Source organism: Cryptomeria japonica, chromosome 4 (assembly GCF_030272615.1).
Source record: "Cryptomeria japonica chromosome 4, Sugi_1.0, whole genome shotgun sequence".
Taxonomy (NCBI): domain Eukaryota; kingdom Viridiplantae; phylum Streptophyta; class Pinopsida; order Cupressales; family Cupressaceae; genus Cryptomeria; species Cryptomeria japonica.
This window is the reverse complement of record NC_081408.1, coordinates 762,250,850-762,270,396: the sequence shown is the minus strand read 5'-3', so window position 1 is coordinate 762,270,396 and position 19,547 is coordinate 762,250,850. Positions and strand designations below refer to the sequence as shown.

General features: G+C 35.1%; 1 protein-coding gene across 2 annotated transcripts in view; it reads right to left on the bottom strand.

The window, feature by feature from the left end:
• LOC131061616 (VIN3-like protein 2) overlaps nt 1–19,547 on the bottom strand; it is a 67,784-nt gene that overhangs the window by 27,335 nt on the left and 20,902 nt on the right. The gene's annotated exons all lie outside the window — the stretch shown is intronic.

Sequence of the window (19,547 nt, the reverse complement as noted above, 5' to 3'; positions counted from 1 at the left end):
TCTTTAACAAGAGACAGGTTGTGATTAAATGAAATTTCTTCATATAAATACTAACAAAAGAAACCCAGAAGATACTCGAAGATCATAAGATCACAGTTCAGATCTCTGTCACAAGGTTTGTGTTCAAGTTCATGTTTTTGCAAAGAAAATGTTAAGAACAAATTCATTATCTGATAAAATTAGAGAAAATTTTCATAATTAAGTTTGAATGATAAAAAGTTGCAATTCTTATTTTAATATAACAAATAAAAGCACAATATTGTCGAAGTAAACATTACTAAATAGTCTAAATACATTTGAAATCTATACAAAAAAATGTCCAAACACTAAATATAAACTTAAAATTAATTAATTAAAATGAAACTCAATGCACATGACTTTATGAAAACTAAATTAAATTAATCACTGAATATAATAAAAACTAAAATAAGACACCTAAAAGTTATAATAAATTAAAAATCTTAAATACTAATATTTTAGTAAATGTTTTTAATGTTTTAGAGCGGAGGGATTTTCTTAAGAGTTCTAAATTGTTCTTTTTTCCTCTTTTTTTTATTTTGAATACTAAAATCAAGGCTCTTCAGGAAATATCCTAATATTGTATGACATAAACTTTTTCATCCATTCACAGAAGCACCTCTGCAACAAATCTCCTTTATGCACATATTAAAAGGCTCCTCTATTACTCCTGTGCCACAAGAGCTCCTCCTTAGTTTGCTTCTGATACTTCTTTCACCTTGTACGGATAATTTTATTGTACACTAGATTCTCCTCCTAAGTTAGGAACAAACAGATTTTTAAACAGTTTAACCATTCCACAATACACATTTATTTATTATTATTCATTTCGAATTTTCTACCACATTCTTACATGGTGTTAGAGCCTTGTAATGACATCTGACAGATGGTGATTACAATTCTTTTTTTACTGCAAGACTTGTACGAGCCACCATGAAGGAGTAGAATTGTCTGACAAAAGGATAAATGTGCAGGGCTTCTCTGCATAAAAATATACACAATTTGAACCAGAAGCTTTGCACGTCTACCTGATGGACTGTGGAAAAATCATACCAACTAAAAGGATATACTGCAATTTATCTATGTAACCCGGGGATGCGTCCCCGACCTGAAAACCCCCGTCCCAGTCCCAGGGAAGTTTCGGGGACTTGGGGACGGCTAGGGGACGTTTCTCCCCGTTCTCAAATTGCCAAGAATTTCGAGGGAACGTCCCCGAAATGGGGGGATGTCTGCCCTAGCGGGGGGGGGGTGGGGTCCATATGTCCCAGGGACGGCTGGGGACAGCTGGGATGTCCCCAATCTGTCCCTGGGACGACAAGACGTCCCCCACATCTAAGACTATTAAAAAATATTAAAAAAATAAAAAATGTCGCATTTTCAATTTTTTTTTTAAATTTTCTAATATGGGCCCCTATGAATTCAAATTGTTATTAAAAAAATTAAAAGGCAACATTGATTAAATTTTAAATTTATTAAAATTTAATTCATTTCGAACGTTTAAAATTAATTCATATTATAAATAGAAAATAATAAATTGTTAAATTAATTGTTAAACATTTAATAAATTATAAAGAGGAAATCAAAATAATAAATATTAATTCATTAGTACTATTTTGATTTTCATATCGTAATTGACAATGAAACTATATGGCAGCAGTGTAACCTTTGGGCATTTTGACATTTTGTATGTTATTTCTTTAATATCTATTATGATATGCATATTGACAATGTGAATGAATTGAAATTCTGAATTATGAATGCATAATTGCATATCGAGTATTGACAACGTTGTATGTTCAGAATTTACATTCTAAAATGTTTTCATAGTATCATACACATGCTATATCCATGTTTTCATATGAATATAATGTATATATGCATGCTTTATCCATGTTTTCATATGAACATTTAGAATTTTCCAATATATTTTAAATTTTCCCTATATTTTATATAGCCGTCCCCTTTGCCATCCCCTGCCGTCCCCAAATTTGGCAAAAAAATTTGTCGTCTCGGAAACGCGTCCCGCCGTCCCCTGTCATCCCCGTCCCGGAAACTCGGGGTAACATAGCAATTTACAGAACGAATTGAAACCTTAGTAGAAAGTTTGACCAATGTTTAGAGGATGTTAGGAAAGACAGATAACCATTCTCAAGTTATTGTCAGAAATTCTTCAAATTATCCGTGCACCTGCCACATTTTTACATGGTAGAAGAGCCTTGTAAATAGTATCTGGGAAATGGTGAATACGATTTTCAAATACATGTAAAACTTGTGAGAGCCAGAGCCACCTTGGAGAAATAGAATCATCTGATGAAGGAAAGCTTAAGAAAATATTAAAAAAGGATTAGAATGTAACCTAAAGCTTTATCACAAGATTAGTGTTTATGTTCAAGTTCAGCAAAGAAAAATTTTGGTAAAATTCGTAGACTTATAAAATTCAGTAAAAATTTTGAGATTAAATTTGAAAAATTATCCAAATATATTATATTAAATTTAAATTTAAAATATTAGATTTTAAATAAATTAAAAATTATTATTTTTTCAATTAAGAATTAAAAGTCACAAATTTAAAAGATAAAAATTTTAATTTTAAACTTTAAAATCTAACCTGTATATTAAATATTAAAAATAGTTTACAACTATAAATATTAATAATTGTTAGAGGCTAAATAAGATTCTAATATATAAACTTTTTTAACAAAAATTAAAATGAAAGTTGCTCCAGTAAACATTGAAAAAATTAGCTTCTGCTCAAACAGATCTGCAACACCACTTTCTTTACAGCCATGGCTGCAACTCCTGCTCAGCACCTTGCAATAATATGACACTATCCAGACCAAAAACGGACCTGCCACAAATGTGTGTGTCTAGGGCAATCCTTGCCTGCTCCTTCACACCTCATGGCCTTCAAGCAGCAAAAACACTCCCAGACCCTTTCTGGACTTCAAAAAATCCTTCACTGAAAATGCAGGACTCGAAACTCACACTCTCCTCTACAAACACCACACAATCCACAGTGAAGCATGTTCCAAACCAGTTCTGCTGCACTCAGCATTTTTCTGTCATGCTGTCAAAAACCATATGATCACGTACAGATGAAACTAATGGTGATTTTAACCAAGATTTAGGGATTTTTTTAATGTTCACAAGGATTTCAATTTCTATTATAAAATCTGCCACACTCTTATGAGTTAGCCCTAAAGCATAGAAGATTTAACAGACACTGAGAGCGAGAATGACCAAGACATAGACCTAAACAAAAACATTGTAACTTAAAAGTGAACAGACACGGATGGGAAACAAGATCCTGCACAGACAGAATACAAAACAACAAAGACAAGGGCAATAAGTTCTGAAAAAAATGCCAGACAGATTGGGAATGTAAATTATCTTTTCATAAATGCAGGACATATTGACATGGTTTGAGGACAAAACAAACAATTGCATCCAAAGATCCAGAATTTCCAAAAAAAGGTGAATTTTTCATCTTTAACAAAAGGAAAACTAATAGACAAATTTGTGACAGGTTTTACAATGTGTTCTGGATGGGTACAGATAAAACAAGAAGGTTTGACATTGGGAAACAAAACAAAGACATTAAGGATGGTTCAACATGTATTTGAACTTACTGATGTTTTGTACAAAAGATGTTCCTAGGACAAATCTATAATTGCAAGAAAAGTTTAATCCATGTCAAATGGGTTCTGGACAAGTGGTAGGGCCACTTGGTTCTTATGTTAAAGACCAAGGTCCAAATCTCCCCAAGTGATATCACCCATACACATGCTGAAGTGGTAGTCCTTCTCCAAGATACTAGTAGAATATGCTGGAGGAATGCGGAAGGAAGATGGAAGAGTAAATGCCCTACACGAGGAGATAGGAGATTAGAAGGAGGTGAAGCATTCCAGCTGGAGGAGCAACCTGGAGGAATGTAGGTGGGAGAAGGAGGTGATCCGTTCAAGCTGGAGGAAGGTGGTGGAATGAATGCCCTGCAGGAGGAGATAGGAGAGAGAAGGAGGACAAACATTCAAGTCAGGGGAATGTAATACAAGTGTAGAAAGGAGATCAATGTAGCATCCCTGAAGGTTGAATTGTAAAACGTGGAATCCCCACTAATAGAATTCTACGGCAAGTGTTATCCCTGCTGATGTATGGGATGAGGCTGTTACCAAAGCTCACTAAATAATCTAAAAGAAAATGTAGAATAAACCAAAGAGGGCTTGCAGGATGAATTGAAACTTTAAATGGAAAGTATAATTGACACTTGAAGAGTGTTCTGAAGCACAAATAGCCATTGTCAAACAATTGTCGGAAATTCTGCAAAATTATACAGAGATCAGCACTCATTTTTTAAATTTGACTGCTTATACTTTTAAATAGCAATTCTAAAGATGGAACAACTCTGCTTTGATTATGTACTTATGATCCTATGAAATAAGTCAAATTCTACAAAATTCTCTCTGCCTATATTTGTTTTGATGGCGGTTGGTATGCACAAAAAAAATTAATTGGATGCATCCATATAAATTCTCTCTGTTTATTTTATCTGTTGTTTGGTTTATGGGTTTTGAATGGGACACAAGATATCAAAATTGGAAAGCCTTTTCGTGTCACGTGATCATAAAATAACTGAGAGAAACCACTAAGTGTGGAGTAATAAGGAAAGGACTACTATTTAAACACGAGAAAGGAAGAGAGAGAGAGAGAGAGAGAGAGAGAGAGAGAGAGAGAGAGAGAGATTTGTGACCAAGAAACATAAAAGGAATTCAACTTAAGATTATTAACAAAAGAAAGATAAGGCTCCAAATATATTGAAATCAACAATTTCTGATGATGTGACTCCTAAATTAAAAATAGATCCAGTGCTCATGAAAGTTGGTGAAAGATTCAAGCCCAAGGATCAAAATTCTGACAAGCACGCAAAGTTGCATTTAAGGATCTGTTGTTTTCAACATATCTGTCAAAAGCATGATCTGCCTCTGATCATAATTTAAAGTTTATGAAAGATTAACTTGCAGCCACTGTAAATAGCATAGACAAAGATGATATGGTTGTCATTATCTAGAATAATATGGCATCTTCAAATTTAGTTGAAATATTAAATATGTCTTAATCTTCAATACTGACTTTTGTAACTCTGTACAGTGAGCTTCTGGAGGAGTTAATCCAAGAATTATGGATGCCTTTGCAGAAAAGCTCAAAAAAGGGAAACAGAAAAGTTCTCATTTTCAATCTGAAGGAAAGCCAGTATCAATTTAGGTAGTCATGGAGGCAAATCTGGTGGAAATTACAAGAATCATCTTTGATGTTATTATAATGACTTAATTGGACACTTAAAGAAACATTTTACACAAAAAAATTAATTGACCTTGAGAAGAAGCAATAAACCAATTTGAAATACCATGCAAATGCAATAGAGCATAGACAAAAAGAGACTATATATATTCCAGAGGTGTGTTCAATGCATATCATGATAGAGCTAAGCCATTTGACCATTGATATTTTGATTTTGAAGATTAAAATTGTTACAACCGGAGGACAGGGTAGTGTTAGCTTGCAAATTCTTCAGTCTAGGAGCATTTATATAGCATTTGTAATATCGTAAACAAATGTGCACAGCTAGAAAAGGTTGCCCCACTTGGGTGGAATATTGGAATCCCATTATTGGCACTCTCCATCATATGTAATTGGTCTTATGATGCTTGTAAGAAGACATTAAATAGCAAGGGTTACTGAATGGATTAGGACTGGCATCTTTGACCAACTATATATAACCATGTTGAAGTATAATTATTAAATTATATTGGAACACTTGTGAGTTACACTTGGGCCCCTTGGTCAGGGATAAAACCACTCAACTGTGGAATTAATTTCTATGTAGGAAGGATTTACACTTGGCTATAGACCACCTTGACTTGGTTTTGACTCAAACTTTTGAGCCTGTGATTTGGTATACCTTTCATGAGTTTATTGGGTCTCCTTGACCTATAGAGTGAGGGCTTAGGATGGAGATTATATGTTCAATTTTATGAAACGTTGTGCTGTTGGAATTCCTCCAAAATCTGAGAGTAGACTGCATTGAAACATGGAGATTCATCATTGTATTGTAACTGATTGTTATTAAACAATACATTGAATGTGTACTTTGACAGTTGAGTTTTTCCTTTTGCAAGGTTTTCCCAAGGTATATATAGTGTCATGTTCTTTTCTTCTATTATTCTTCTTTTCTATTCTTGTTCTTGTCATCAAGTGTTACTATATGTTGAAACTCCGATGAAATTTGCATGGATTGAAATAACTTATAATACTCTCCTTTTTGGGTTTATTAGGTTTCAGTGCATATTTCCTTTCATTCAGTATCAGAACCTCACAAGCTGGTTAGATCTGTGGAAGGAGTAGAACAATTTTTGTATTTATCCTTGTTTAAGTGGCAGTTCAGCAGCTGATCATATGTTTCAAGTTACAAATATGGCAAACACTTCTAGATTCGGTGTGGAGAAGATTAATGGAACAAACTTTGCACTTTAAAAACTCAAGATGGGGGATCTCCTTGTTGATGGAGATCTATGGGTAGTTGTTTCTAGATAGAAACCCTCCAACATGAAGAACAAAGAATGGGCCATTGTTAACAGAAAGGCAAGGAGCTAAATTTGTCTTTGCCTTGCAAATTCGATGCTCCTTGATGATTTTGAAGAAACCATAACCAAGTCGCTCTGGAAAAAGTTAGAGAATTCTATTAGACAAAGTCCCTTGTAAACAAGCTTTTCCTGCAAAAGAAGCTTTACTCCTTAAATGAATGGTGGCGACTCTGGGATGGAGCCCCTTGAATGTGTTCACCATTGTGACGAGTCAATTAGCATAAATGGATGTGAATATGGGTGAAGACAGCCATTGTGTAACACTCTCATGTTCTTTGCACGATACATGTGGCAACCTGGTTACTGTGATCAGTAACAATGTCTCAAAACTGAAGCTTGATGAGGTGGCAGGTAGATTACTCTAAAAGGAAATGCAAGAAAAAACTCCAAAATTTGTCAACGATGATTTCGACATCATAGATCATTTCAAGGACAAGAACAAAGGAAAGAAGGACAAGTGTGCTAAGTCTCCTGGTGAATCCGTAGACAAATGTTGGAACTATAACAAAACTAAACACATTAGTACCTACAACAGCAATAAGGCATTGGAGTCTGATGATGATTCAAACTTGAGAGCCTCTAACAACAATGGCAGTGATGCTTTTGTCACAGCCCTTGCCACACATGCATATGAGAGTACATGGCTGATTGATCATGGAGTTCCCTTTCAAATAACTTCCACGAAGTGGTTCTCAAATTATAAGAGCTTCAATGGTGGACAAGTATACTGGAAAAATTACATTTCTCTAAAAATCATTGACTGAGTTAAAGTCATGCTCACACTTGGAGACATAAGGACCAAAACCCAGTCCATTTTACTGCACATTTTGAGTTTGGCAAGAAACCTATTTTCTATGTGAAATTGAATTATGTTGATATGCAAATGGTTTTCAACAAAGATGGATGAAAGATGGTGCATAGAGCCATGATCTTGGCTAAGAGAGTCCATTCTAGAACTCTTATATTTGAATGCTACAATTGTGGAATTTAACAAATCTAAGATTCTTGATTCAAGATAAGCCTGTAGCAGAGAAGACCATGTTGTTGCACAGGTGTACAGGCCACATTAGTGAGAAAGGCCTAAGGGCCTCGAAATGTAAAAACTAAGTAGAAGGGCTAAAAAATTGTTCCCTAGATTTTGATTTTTGTGATTATTGGATGTATCATGTTAAATTTTACTCAAGCTTCTCTAGATCTATAGGGATTTTAGATTTGAATCATGTTAATGCCTTTGGTCTTGTGGATGTGCCATTGCTAGTAATAAAAACTAAGTAGAAGGGCTAAAAAATTGTTCCCTAGATTTTGATTTTTGTGATTATTGGATGTATCATGTTAAATTTTACTCAAGCTTCTCTAGATCTATAGGGATTTTAGATTTGAATCATGTTAATGCCTTTGGTCTTGTGGATGTGCCATTGCTAGTAAATCCTCATATGATGCATGTTCTATTAACGACTTCTATAGAAAATCATGGGTATTTTTCTCAAGCATATCTTCTTGAAGTTCAAGGATTTCAAAGCTTTGTTGAGAACCAGATAAAGAAGATGATCAGGGAGTTGTAGATGAATAATGGTGGCAAATTTCGCTCAACAAAATGGAGCTTTAGAGTAATTGAATAGGAAGCTAATGGAAAGAGATAGAAGCATGCTCAGGGGAGTCAGTTTGGAGCAGAAACTATGAGCATAGCATGTTACTTGACTAGCATATCTCCTTAGATCTTGCGGGCAAAACACCTAGAGAGACTTGGTCAGGAAAGGAGCCTTCATTAATACACACCAAGGTTTTCAATTGTGAAGCATATGTACAAGTGCCTAAAAAGATAATCCAAATTGGATTCAAGGCAAAGAAATGTATCTTCATCAAGTACAATGGCGTCAAAAGGCACAAGCTTTAGAATCTTAAGAGTCAAAAGGCAGGGATAGTCAAAATGCGATGTTCAAGAGGATTAACTCTTCACCTATGCCTATGTGATCCAAGGATACAAATCAGACATCAGTGTAGATAAAGCCAAAGATTGAAAACGTTGCAATTGTATTGAACTAAAGGTTCAGAATGAACTTGATGAGGTGGACGATTTAGATGGTTCAACCTCAAGCCTCACCCATAAGAAGGTCCACTTGGCAAATAATGCAACTTGATAGGTACAACCCACATGATGATGCATTTTTGCTTTTTCTACTAATGACATTGAGCCTAGAATAGTGGAGACAATAGAATATGCAAACAATAAGTTCTAGAAGAAAGCCATGGATTCTAAGATACTTCAACTAGAGAAGCACAATATATGGGACTTGGTGAAGCTTCTTAAGGATAAAAAATATGTTGGCTGCAAATGAGTTTTCAAGAAGAAATACAATTTCAAGGGCAAAGCTGAGATGTACAAGGCAAGGTTAGTTGTTAAAGGCTTTTCTCTAGAACAGGGAATTGATTTTGGTGAGATCTTCTCTCCTCTTGATAGTTTGACATCTATCAAATTCTTATTATCAATTGTGGTTGTGTTTGACCTCAAGGCTGAAGAAATGGATGTGCAGACAACTTTTCTACATGGGGATTTGAAGGAGGAGACATACATAACAATTACAACTTAGAGTTGTAGCATGTTAGAGCTAAATAAGATCATTTTGTTTACTTAAATATGACGAATCAGTTTTTAGTTCTTTGCCTCATTGTAGATTGTTAATTTAGCACTTTCAGATTAGATGATACTCAGAAAATCAGAATTTGTTTCAAACTAGGTTAATTAGGTTTTTAGATTTAAGCATGATAAGAAATGAATGTAAAAGAAACAAGACAAAGTTACCCTGGGAAAACCTCCTAGGAGGACAAACCCAGCCAGAAAAGATCCTCAGATCTGATTATGGTTTCAGATTCAATTGACAATTACACACTTATCTGGAGTATAGAAGTTGCAGTCACAAGGAAGATGGTATAGAAAACTACACAGCTAGTTTGTTGACAGTGATCATGTTTTACAGTCCTTCTAACTTGTCTTGCTGTGTATGCACCTTTCAACTAATTGCAGTCCTTTGCTTGAGCCTTCAATGGAGATTCATGGAATTCGTAATCACCAATTAGATCTGCTGTTCATTTAGTTCGCTGTGATCACTAATTGGATCTGCACATATATGGAATTCGCTGTGAGCACCACGTAGATCTGCACATACATGTAGTTCGCTGTGACCTACTGCTTGTAAGGGAGTTCGCTGCACAAGAAGAATACATTCACTGTGACCTACTACTTGTAAGGGAGTTCGCTGCACAAGGAGGATATATTTCGCATTTGCTTGTAGACTACATTTAATGATATTGTGAGAGGTATATGACTTATTTATAGGAGAGCAACCACTCCTAATCAAGTCGGCTTATGATGAATTAATAACCTTTAATTTATTTGCATCACTTTAACCAAAACCCTTTATTAGATAGGGTCGGCCCTATTCATGTAAGCATGTTATCTTGCACGTAGCATGGTATTGAGGAGTAGCGTGGTGTTAAGGAATGCGTGGTGTATAGGGCCCAGCCCTAAGAGTGGCGTGTGGGATGAGAAGGGCCCAGCCCTAAGAGTAGCGTGTGAGAGGAGAAGGGCCCAGCCCTTGGCGGATTCCAATGTTGCCTTAAGGCAATTGGAATCCGCATTCTACCTAGTTATAATCAACATAGATGACATGTTATTGATAGGTAGCAGTAAGGATATGATCAAGGATCTGAAACCTCAACTTTCAACACAAGTTGATATTAAGGACTCAGGGGCAGCTAAGTTCATCTTAGGGATGGAGATCAAGAAAGATAGAACAAATTAAAAACTTTAGATTAGCTAAAAGATGTTAACTCTATTTTGTAATGGTTTAAGATGCAAGAATCCAAACCAACAAAAACTTCCATTATGTTGATAAGTGTCCTTTGACATCGGATGAGATAGAGTACACAAGTTATTTCCCCTATGTGAGTATAGTTGATACTCTTAGTATGCTAGGTCTTGCACCAAATTACACATTGCCTAAGAAATGAGAGTCCTAAGTGGGTATATGCCCAATACAAGCAAAAACCATTGGACTATAGTGAAGAGGGTTTCCAAGAATCTTAGAGATACAGCAAAATGTTCAAATTGCTACTAGGGAGACAAACTTAAAGCAAAACAATGGATAAACAAGAATTTGTGGATTTTGATTAGGTTTGTGATGTGGATAGCTCTAAGTCTACCAATGGGTATGCGATTAACTTATTTGGTGGTGGAAATCGGATGGGCAAATGATACGCTATGGTTGCTCTTTCGATTATAGAGGTAGGGTACATGGTAGTTACTCATGTTTGTAAGGAAGCAATTTGGCTTCAAAAATTGTGTTCGAACATCAAGTGGAAGCAAGATAATAGTGATTCAATGTAACAATCAAAGAGCGATCAATTTCGCACATATTCCTACTTTCATGCACAACCAAAGCGCATTGATGTACACTATCACTTTGTGACACAATGGAGAACAAGAGAGCCATGGTCAAGAATGTGGATACCTAAGTGAATGTTTGCAAATGCTTCAATGAACCTTATAAGTGCAAGAAGTTCACATAGTATAAGATGAATATGAAGATTAAATCCTTACATATTAGTTTAATATACTTAATACACCTTATAATTCTCACAATGTATAAAAGCGGGAGATTGTTAGGACTAGAGGACTCGGTGTTGTGCACCTTGCAAAGTCCTAGGCCCATGGGCAATTATTTAATATTTATTATATTATATATAATGTTCCCATATGTAAAAGGGTGTCCCACTCGGATGGAACCCTGAGATTTCATTTTTGGCACCTTTGCCATGTGTGATTAGTATTAAGAAAATTGTAAGAAGTCACTAAAAAGAGGGACTACTAGGTGGAATATAACTAAAATCTATGACAAGCTAAATATGATCATGTCAAAGGCATGTAGTGTAATTATTACCTCATGTTGGAGGTTTCAGTAGTTAAACTTTGGTCATAGGGTCAAACCAAGTGACCAAAGAGTTACTTTCAATGTTGGGAGGAGTTTCACCTAGATGGTGGGGCATGGAATGAATGTGATCCAATTTGACACCTTGGTCATAGTGTCACACCAATGAATCAAGAGTTACTTTCTATTTTGGGAGGAGTTACACATGGATGTGGGAGCATGTAATGAATGTGTTCCAATTTGACACCTTGGTCGTAGGACCACACCAATGAATCAAGAGTTACTTTCTATTTTGGGAGGAGTTACACATGGATTTAATGTGGACCAACTTGTCTTGGTTTTGGCTCATTATTTTGAGCCCATGACTTTGGTAAACCATTGATGATTTCCTAGGTCTCATTTGCTTGTAAATTAAGGGCTTCGAATGGAGATTTTATGTTCAATTTTATGAAGGGTTATACTTCTAAATTCTTCCATGATTAGAGTGTAGACCTCAATGAAGCACAAAAACTATGTTATTAAATTGTGACTGATTGTTGTTGAATAATACATTGATGTGTGCATTTGAGGCTAAATTTTTCCTTTTGCAGGGTTTTTTCAAGATATATGTTGTGTTGTGTTATATTCTTTTGCTCTTCTATTCTTATTCTTGTTTTCTAAGAGTGATATTCATGTTCGAATTTTGCTATAATTTACATAGATTAAAATAAATTTCATTACTCTCTCTTTGAATTAAGTAGGATTTAGTATATATTTCTTTTCACAAGTCACACGACATTTGAGAAAGCTTAGTTTATTTTGTTAAAGGATATTCCCTAATTAATTATCTAGTTAGGTCCTTATTACTTTATCCACTTAAGCTAAACTAAGGAGTTAGGAGTGCTTTTCCTTTTATTAGATTAGGCTAATAATAGCTCATGTTGTCTCATTCAATATGATGTGGAAACTTGGCACTACCTAATTTAATCTTCCCCAGGGATTTAGATCTAGGATTACATTATCCTTTCTATAAGGATTCATTCATTCTTTGTAACTATAATCTTTTGCGCATCAATACAATTCTCAGGTTGTTAAGCAAATCTATCTTGCTTGATCTCCATTTGTGAGAGGTGTTTTGCTTGCACCTAATTGTTGGGCTTGTGGGATTGAACCAATAAACCCAACATAGTATCACAGCTCCAGATCTACAAGTTCCTATTCAAATTTTGAGAGATGCGACTTTGAGCAAATTTTTGGTGCGTTTTGAGCAAATCGGTTGTCTTTTTATCAAAATCTAAACAATTGATGTTTTGGGACCTTTTATTGAGGACAAGTACCAAGGGTCAACAAAAAAAATGTGTTATGTAATGAAATGGACCTCGCCATCACATTCACAATGGCCAAAAACCCTATAATTACCTATCTAAATACCAAATTTTGTCACTGGAAAATTTGGGACGAAAATTTGTTGGGCATGCAATTCTATGGAGACCCATACGACCATACCTGGTTGTATAGAAACATAAATATGGCCCTAGGCAATTTGAAAAATCCAAAAAAAATAGATACAATTATGGGATTAATTGCACTGCATGTTTCAAACAGTCTCTTGATCCATATTGATTCTTGCAACATTCCTCACGCTATGTAGCTCAAAATTCAAGAGCTTTTTGGTGGTATTAATGAGTTCCCTGTAGTTCAAATTTGACATCTTTGGTACCTGATTCCTTCACCTCCATTGCAGACAATCTAGAGAAATTCAAATCCATCAGATCACTTATACATTGTTGTAGCAAGGAGAAGACTAACAAAGAGTGTATCTCTTTTATTCTATTGAAGCTTTGAGACCCCTTCTAAATCTTTGCTTCTATAATTAATTCTACTATGGATGCTTTGGGTGATGCCTCCACTCTTCCTTCTTTTGAGGTGTTTTGTGAACGCTTGACACAAGAACAAGCAAAGTTGACTCAGCTTGATTTACTTTTTGGTTCCCAATCAAAGATTCCCCTTCTAATCAACCAGCTACAAAGTCTCATGCACAGGATTCATCGAATTCTTCTTCCTCCTCCAGGTCTTCATCTAAGAAGAATAAGCCGAAGTGTACATATTCTACCAAGACGGAACATGATGAGCATCATCGTTACGCAAAAAAAATATATGAGCTAAAGCATCTTCTTTGAAAAAATGATATTCAGCCACCTTCATCTAGTTCATCCTCTTATACTACTTCAATACCTACACACATCGGATCAACTTCTATGGCAACTATCGAAGACAAGATAAAAGGCCATGCTCTCTGTGTCGACACATCTTCAATCCAACAAATAGCCTCGTCATTCAAGAGCCTCTCATCATTTGGCATCATCCATGGGTACGTTCTCTTTTTTCAAGCATTGTACTTTACCACACATTTTGATGCGTAATATAACTTACACGAGTGTTACTAGGGGAGGGTCTATAGAGGTTAACGATGGCACATTTAATGATGTCCTTTGTGTCCACTATCTTTCAACCTCCTTTCCATCTACCAAATTACTCACAATAGGAAAGGCAAGATAGTAGAGCTCACACTTGATTCAATGTTCATCAATGATCTGCATAGTAGAGAGCTCATTGCAATTGGCAGTGTTGATCATGCATCCTAATTATGAGTTCTCCCGTTTTGCTCCTAACAAGCTTGCAATTCCATTGACTAGTCCACACTCTCATGCATCTAGAGGGGATAAAGTATCTAAAGACACGCTTTGTCACTTAAACCTATGTGTGCTTCCATCATCCACCTTAATTCCCAACACTTGTGTTGAGCCTCCACCTTCACATCCTGTTTCTTCAGAGATCAACTTAGTTCAACAGGATTATAGTTCCCTTCCACTTTCAGCATTGTGGGATGCCTTCTTGCTAGATATTGTAGGGTTATTTGTTAAGTCACACATTGTAGACATTGGGGACATTCTTGAGTATCTTCACTTCCTCTTTGATGGTAACTCCAACATTCCTATCATCTCCTCATTAGCACTTTCAAAGGTTGGTCTTCAGGTATCTTCACAGTTGTTTGGATTTGCTTCATTTGATTTCGCATCTTTTGATTTAGACATGTGGACAATTGAGTAGTCTTCCATGGCACACATCATGAGAATATTCTTTGTCTCTTTTCATTGAGTTACTTCTACCTTGGCCATTGGATCCATTTCTTCCTAAGGGAAGGAACACAATATGCCACTCTTGGATCATCATCAGCATTCATCTACAAGCATTCTCTCTTGGCATTTGACCTCCTTCTTTTTGTGGGGGATACATCATCTCTTCCTTTCCTATGGGGGGCATATTGATTGTACTTATGTGACTGATTCAATACTTGGGGGTCATATTGAGTCCTTCATTTTTAGTCACATATACTCTTTTCAATTTATTTTTCTCTATTTTAGACAGGATTTTTTTCCCATGAGGTTTTCTCTTTTTCTCCATGAGAGATTGCATTGGTTTGTACATCGGTACCTAATCAAGCCTTGTTGTCAAGACCTACTCACACTTCCATTCATCATTACTGTAATAGGCAATCCTCTGGCCTAATATGTCAAATTGATTTTTTTGAAACTTCTGATTCAATTTGTTACTTGATTTATTTGTGTTTGAATAGGTTTAGGAAAGGAATAGCAATCACAAATATAACACTGAATATTATTTTTTAAACTTGATATTCATTCACAGACAATAATGAACCAGTTACAAGTAATATTTAAACATCACAGTTCTGGGAAATCATTAACAGTAAACTATTACTTGAATTTCTTCTTCTATAAATGTAAACATTACAATGTTGGTGCATACCCATTCACTGCTTCCGGTTTGATATTGTTTACTGCTTACGGTTTGATATTGTTTACTGGGCACATTACCAGCATTCACAAGTCATTGTCTCCACCTCACAGCCCTGTACGACATACACCCAAGCAAGTACAGCTCACACTGGGGAGTTCTGAATGTATGGCACCCTTCCAAATGGTATACCAGACCTATACAGCCTGTTCCAAACTTTTTCCAGACCTGCACTAATTGCTTCTAAAGGTTTCAGACTGGCACAACCTCTCCCAGGCTTTTTCCAGCAAGTACCGCATCCTCTAAATGTGTCTCAGATTGGTATGGCACCCCTTTCCAGCTTGTACAGCTCCCAAAAACTCTCAACGAAATGTGAATAGGCACGGCTAGCTTAGGTAGAGTTAGTCACAGCAACACCAATTCAAATGCATTCCCTAACTTCTCAAATTGACACCCTAGAAAGTCTGCAACTCCTTCAAATAAAAACGAACAGCTAATAATAGGTCAGATTTTACCTTGAAGCCCACTCAAATTCCTAGACTGTGTCTTCCAACAGCGTAGGAATTGCTAGCAAAGAGGGATTTTGTCCTCCAAGCCCTTGAAGATGAACTCTCCAAACAATTTCATAAAGTCCTTATTCAATCCAACATATCCAAAAAGAACTCTTAAAGAGTCTTTTATAAATTTTCCAAGAGAGCCCACACACATCTCCAGCCAATGTGGGATTAAATAAACACTTCCCTTTTAATATTCAAGTCTCCATGTACTTCTAGTGAAAGGGAACTTTTAACTTTTAAATAGCTTTTCCCTTTACTTAAGTCCCACATTAATAGAGTTAAATATTTAATTTAACTTTATTGATAAATAAATTAATAATCGCAAATGATTATTAAAACTCCAATCAAAAAACAAAAACTATCATCATCAGGATATTATTTATGAGTTCACTGTCAATCCAGATTCCAAACATGGTCTAGCTGACTTACTATAAATAGTATCTCAAAAAACACATCAGAATCACCTTCAACTGAAACTACCTAGGCCAAATATTCTCAAGATCCCTTAAATGTCTTGGTTAGCCTACGGTACCATGGAGAAATAGGCTATAGACAACATCATATAACGTGTGCTAGAAAGGAGACATTACAATTAGCTTTCTAGATTCTCCCTAAGTTACTCTTAAGGAGGGCGTTAGAGTAATTAGGATATCACCTAATTAATTATCTAATTAGGTACTTACTACTTTATTCACTTAAGTTCAACTAAGGGTTGTTTTTCCTTTCATTATATTAGGCTAATAATAGCTCATTGTCTCATTGAATATGATGTGGACATTTGGCACTAGCTAATTTAATCTTCCTCAAGGTTTAGATCTAGGGTTGCAATATCTTTTCTATAAAAATTCATTCGTTCATTGTAACCATAATCTTTTGTGTATCAGTACAATTCTCAAGTTGTTTAGCAAATCTGTCTTGCTTGATCTCCATTTGAGACAGGTTTTTAGCTTGCAAGTGATTGCTAGGCTTGTGGGGTTGAACCAATAACTCCAAATATTTTTTGTGAAGATAAAACCAAATAAGAAACAACTAATCTAGGAGATGTTAGCTCACAACATGGTGAGAGGCTTTGTCATTAGGTTAGCCAAACTTAATCCATGAATACAAGTAGTTTAAAAAAAAACATAAAAATCGTTTCAGTTCACCATGAAATCTGTATGGCAAGGGACTAAGGTTTTTGTTGTAAAAATATATTTAGAAATGAGGTGGTAGTCACTCGATCTTGAGACAGGTTTTTGTCTTGCTTGATCTCCATTTGAGACAGGTTTTTAGCTTGCAAGTGATTGCTAGGCTTGTGGGGTTGAACCAATAACTCCAAATATTTTTTGTGAAGATAAAACCAAATAAGAAACAACTAATCTAGGAGATGTTAGCTCACAACATGGTGAGAGGCTTTGTCATTAGGTTAGCCAAACTTAATCCATGAATACAAGTAGTTTAAAAAAAACATAAAAATCGTTTCAGTTCACCATGAAATCTGTATGGCAAGGGACTAAGGTTTTTGTTGTAAAAATATATTTAGAAATGAGGTGGTAGTCACTCGATCTTGAGACAGGTTTTTAGCTTGCAAGTGATTGCTAGGCTTGTGGGGTTGAACCAATAACTCCAAATATTTTTTGTGAAGATAAAACCAAATAAGAAACAACTAATCTAGGAGATGTTAGCTCACAACATGGTGAGAGGCTTTGTCATTGGGTTAGCCAAACTTAATCCATGAATACAACAAGTTTAAAAAAAAACATAAAAATCATTTCAGTTCACCATGAAATCTGCATGGCAAGGGACTAAGGTTTTTGTTGTAAAAATATATTTAGAAATGAGGTGGTAGTCACTCGATCTTGAGACAGGTTTTTAGCTTGCAAGTGATTGCTAGGCTTGTGGGGTTGAACCAATAACTCCAAATATTTTTTGTGAAGATAAAACCAAATAAGAAACAACTAATCTAGGAGATGTTAGCTCACAACATGGTGAGAGGCTTTGTCATTGGGTTAGCCAAACTTATTCCATGAATACAACAAGTTTAAAAAAAAAAACATAAAAATCATTTCCGTTCACCGTGAAATCTGTATGGCAAGGGACTAAGGTTTTTGTTGTAAAAATATATTTAGAAATGAGGTGGTAGTCACTCGATCTTGTAGAATCTAAACTCCAAACTGTCTTATGTTCACCATTAAGCCTACGGTGAGTTCAATGTTGCTGGGGATTTGTAAAAGCAAAAGGGAATTGTAACAACACATAGAAAGACTATCAAATAGGTTCAATGTGAGCTAGGCATTAAGGCAAGCATCAAGAATCTATAAGCCCACAAGAAATAGTTGTGGTAGATGCTACACCAAACGACTATAGTTTGCTGTGGAGGGCATCACCTACCATTATTTTTTGTTTATTTCGTTATGTGTAGTTTGCGTCTTTAGGTTTTGTTTTGACCATATAGCTTTTGTCTTTATTTTGCTTTTATTTTTTTAACTTCTAATATTTCTAAATATTTAATTTAAAATTTTTGTAATTGATATTACAATGTTTAAATTTATTTATATTTTTAATATTTTTATTTAATATTATATTATTTAATTTTTAACAAATATATTAATTTTTTATTATTTTAATTTGATATAATTATAATATTCAGATTATATTTACAATATTCAAATTTAATCACAAATATATTTTTTGGCAAATCTTATCTTTGTTGAATTTAATCCGAGTTTATCTTTGTCGAACTCAAAAAAAATGAACACAAACCTTGTCACACAGGGGAGGGATATGAAAATGATTGGTAGAAATTGGATGAAATAAAAAAGGTTACTTTTAAATGCCTTTTATATTCCTTGTGATTTGAGTGATATCCAGGTAACAGTTCCAAGGCAGATCTGAAAAATACCAAAATATTAATCACTATTTTCTATGTTTTCCTAATTTGTTTTTTCTAAGGTTTTTGAAGCAGAATTGATCCTCGAGACATTCTTCAAGTACCCAAGTGTGGTACTAAAGGCTACACACCAAGCACCTTACTTTGAGACCTTTCCAACACATCAAATTAGTTCTTTTTTTGCTGAGGAGCTAAGAGTTGTAACCTTGACAAGTCGAGGTGCCAAAATTAATTAATTCCCACAATATTTTTTTGTTCTACTCATTTGAATCATGTTGGAAATTTAAAGAACAATACAATAGCAAGGAACTTTGTATCGATAAATCAAGCAGACTACACTTTGACTGTTCAGCAAAATGAACTGGTAAAAAAAGACTCAATTAACTGAGGAAAGAGAGATACATTTATAGGAATTACAAGATACTGTAGATATTTAATTAACTACCTACTTCTAACTACCTGTTACTATAGATATTTAAGATGTCTAACAGTCAATTACATTATTGACCATTAACACTAATAATATTTAAATATTATTCTAACACACTCCCTTAATGGTCAATCTGTCAAAAACACCAAGTTGCCCCCTGAATTTTACAAATTTATCCGGGCTCAGAGACTTGGTGAGAATATCCGCAGTCTGATCCGCTATCGAAACATACTGCAACTGAACTGATCTGTCTTCTACCAGCTTGCAGATGTAATGACAATGAAGCTCGACATGCTTGGTACGTTCATGGAAGAC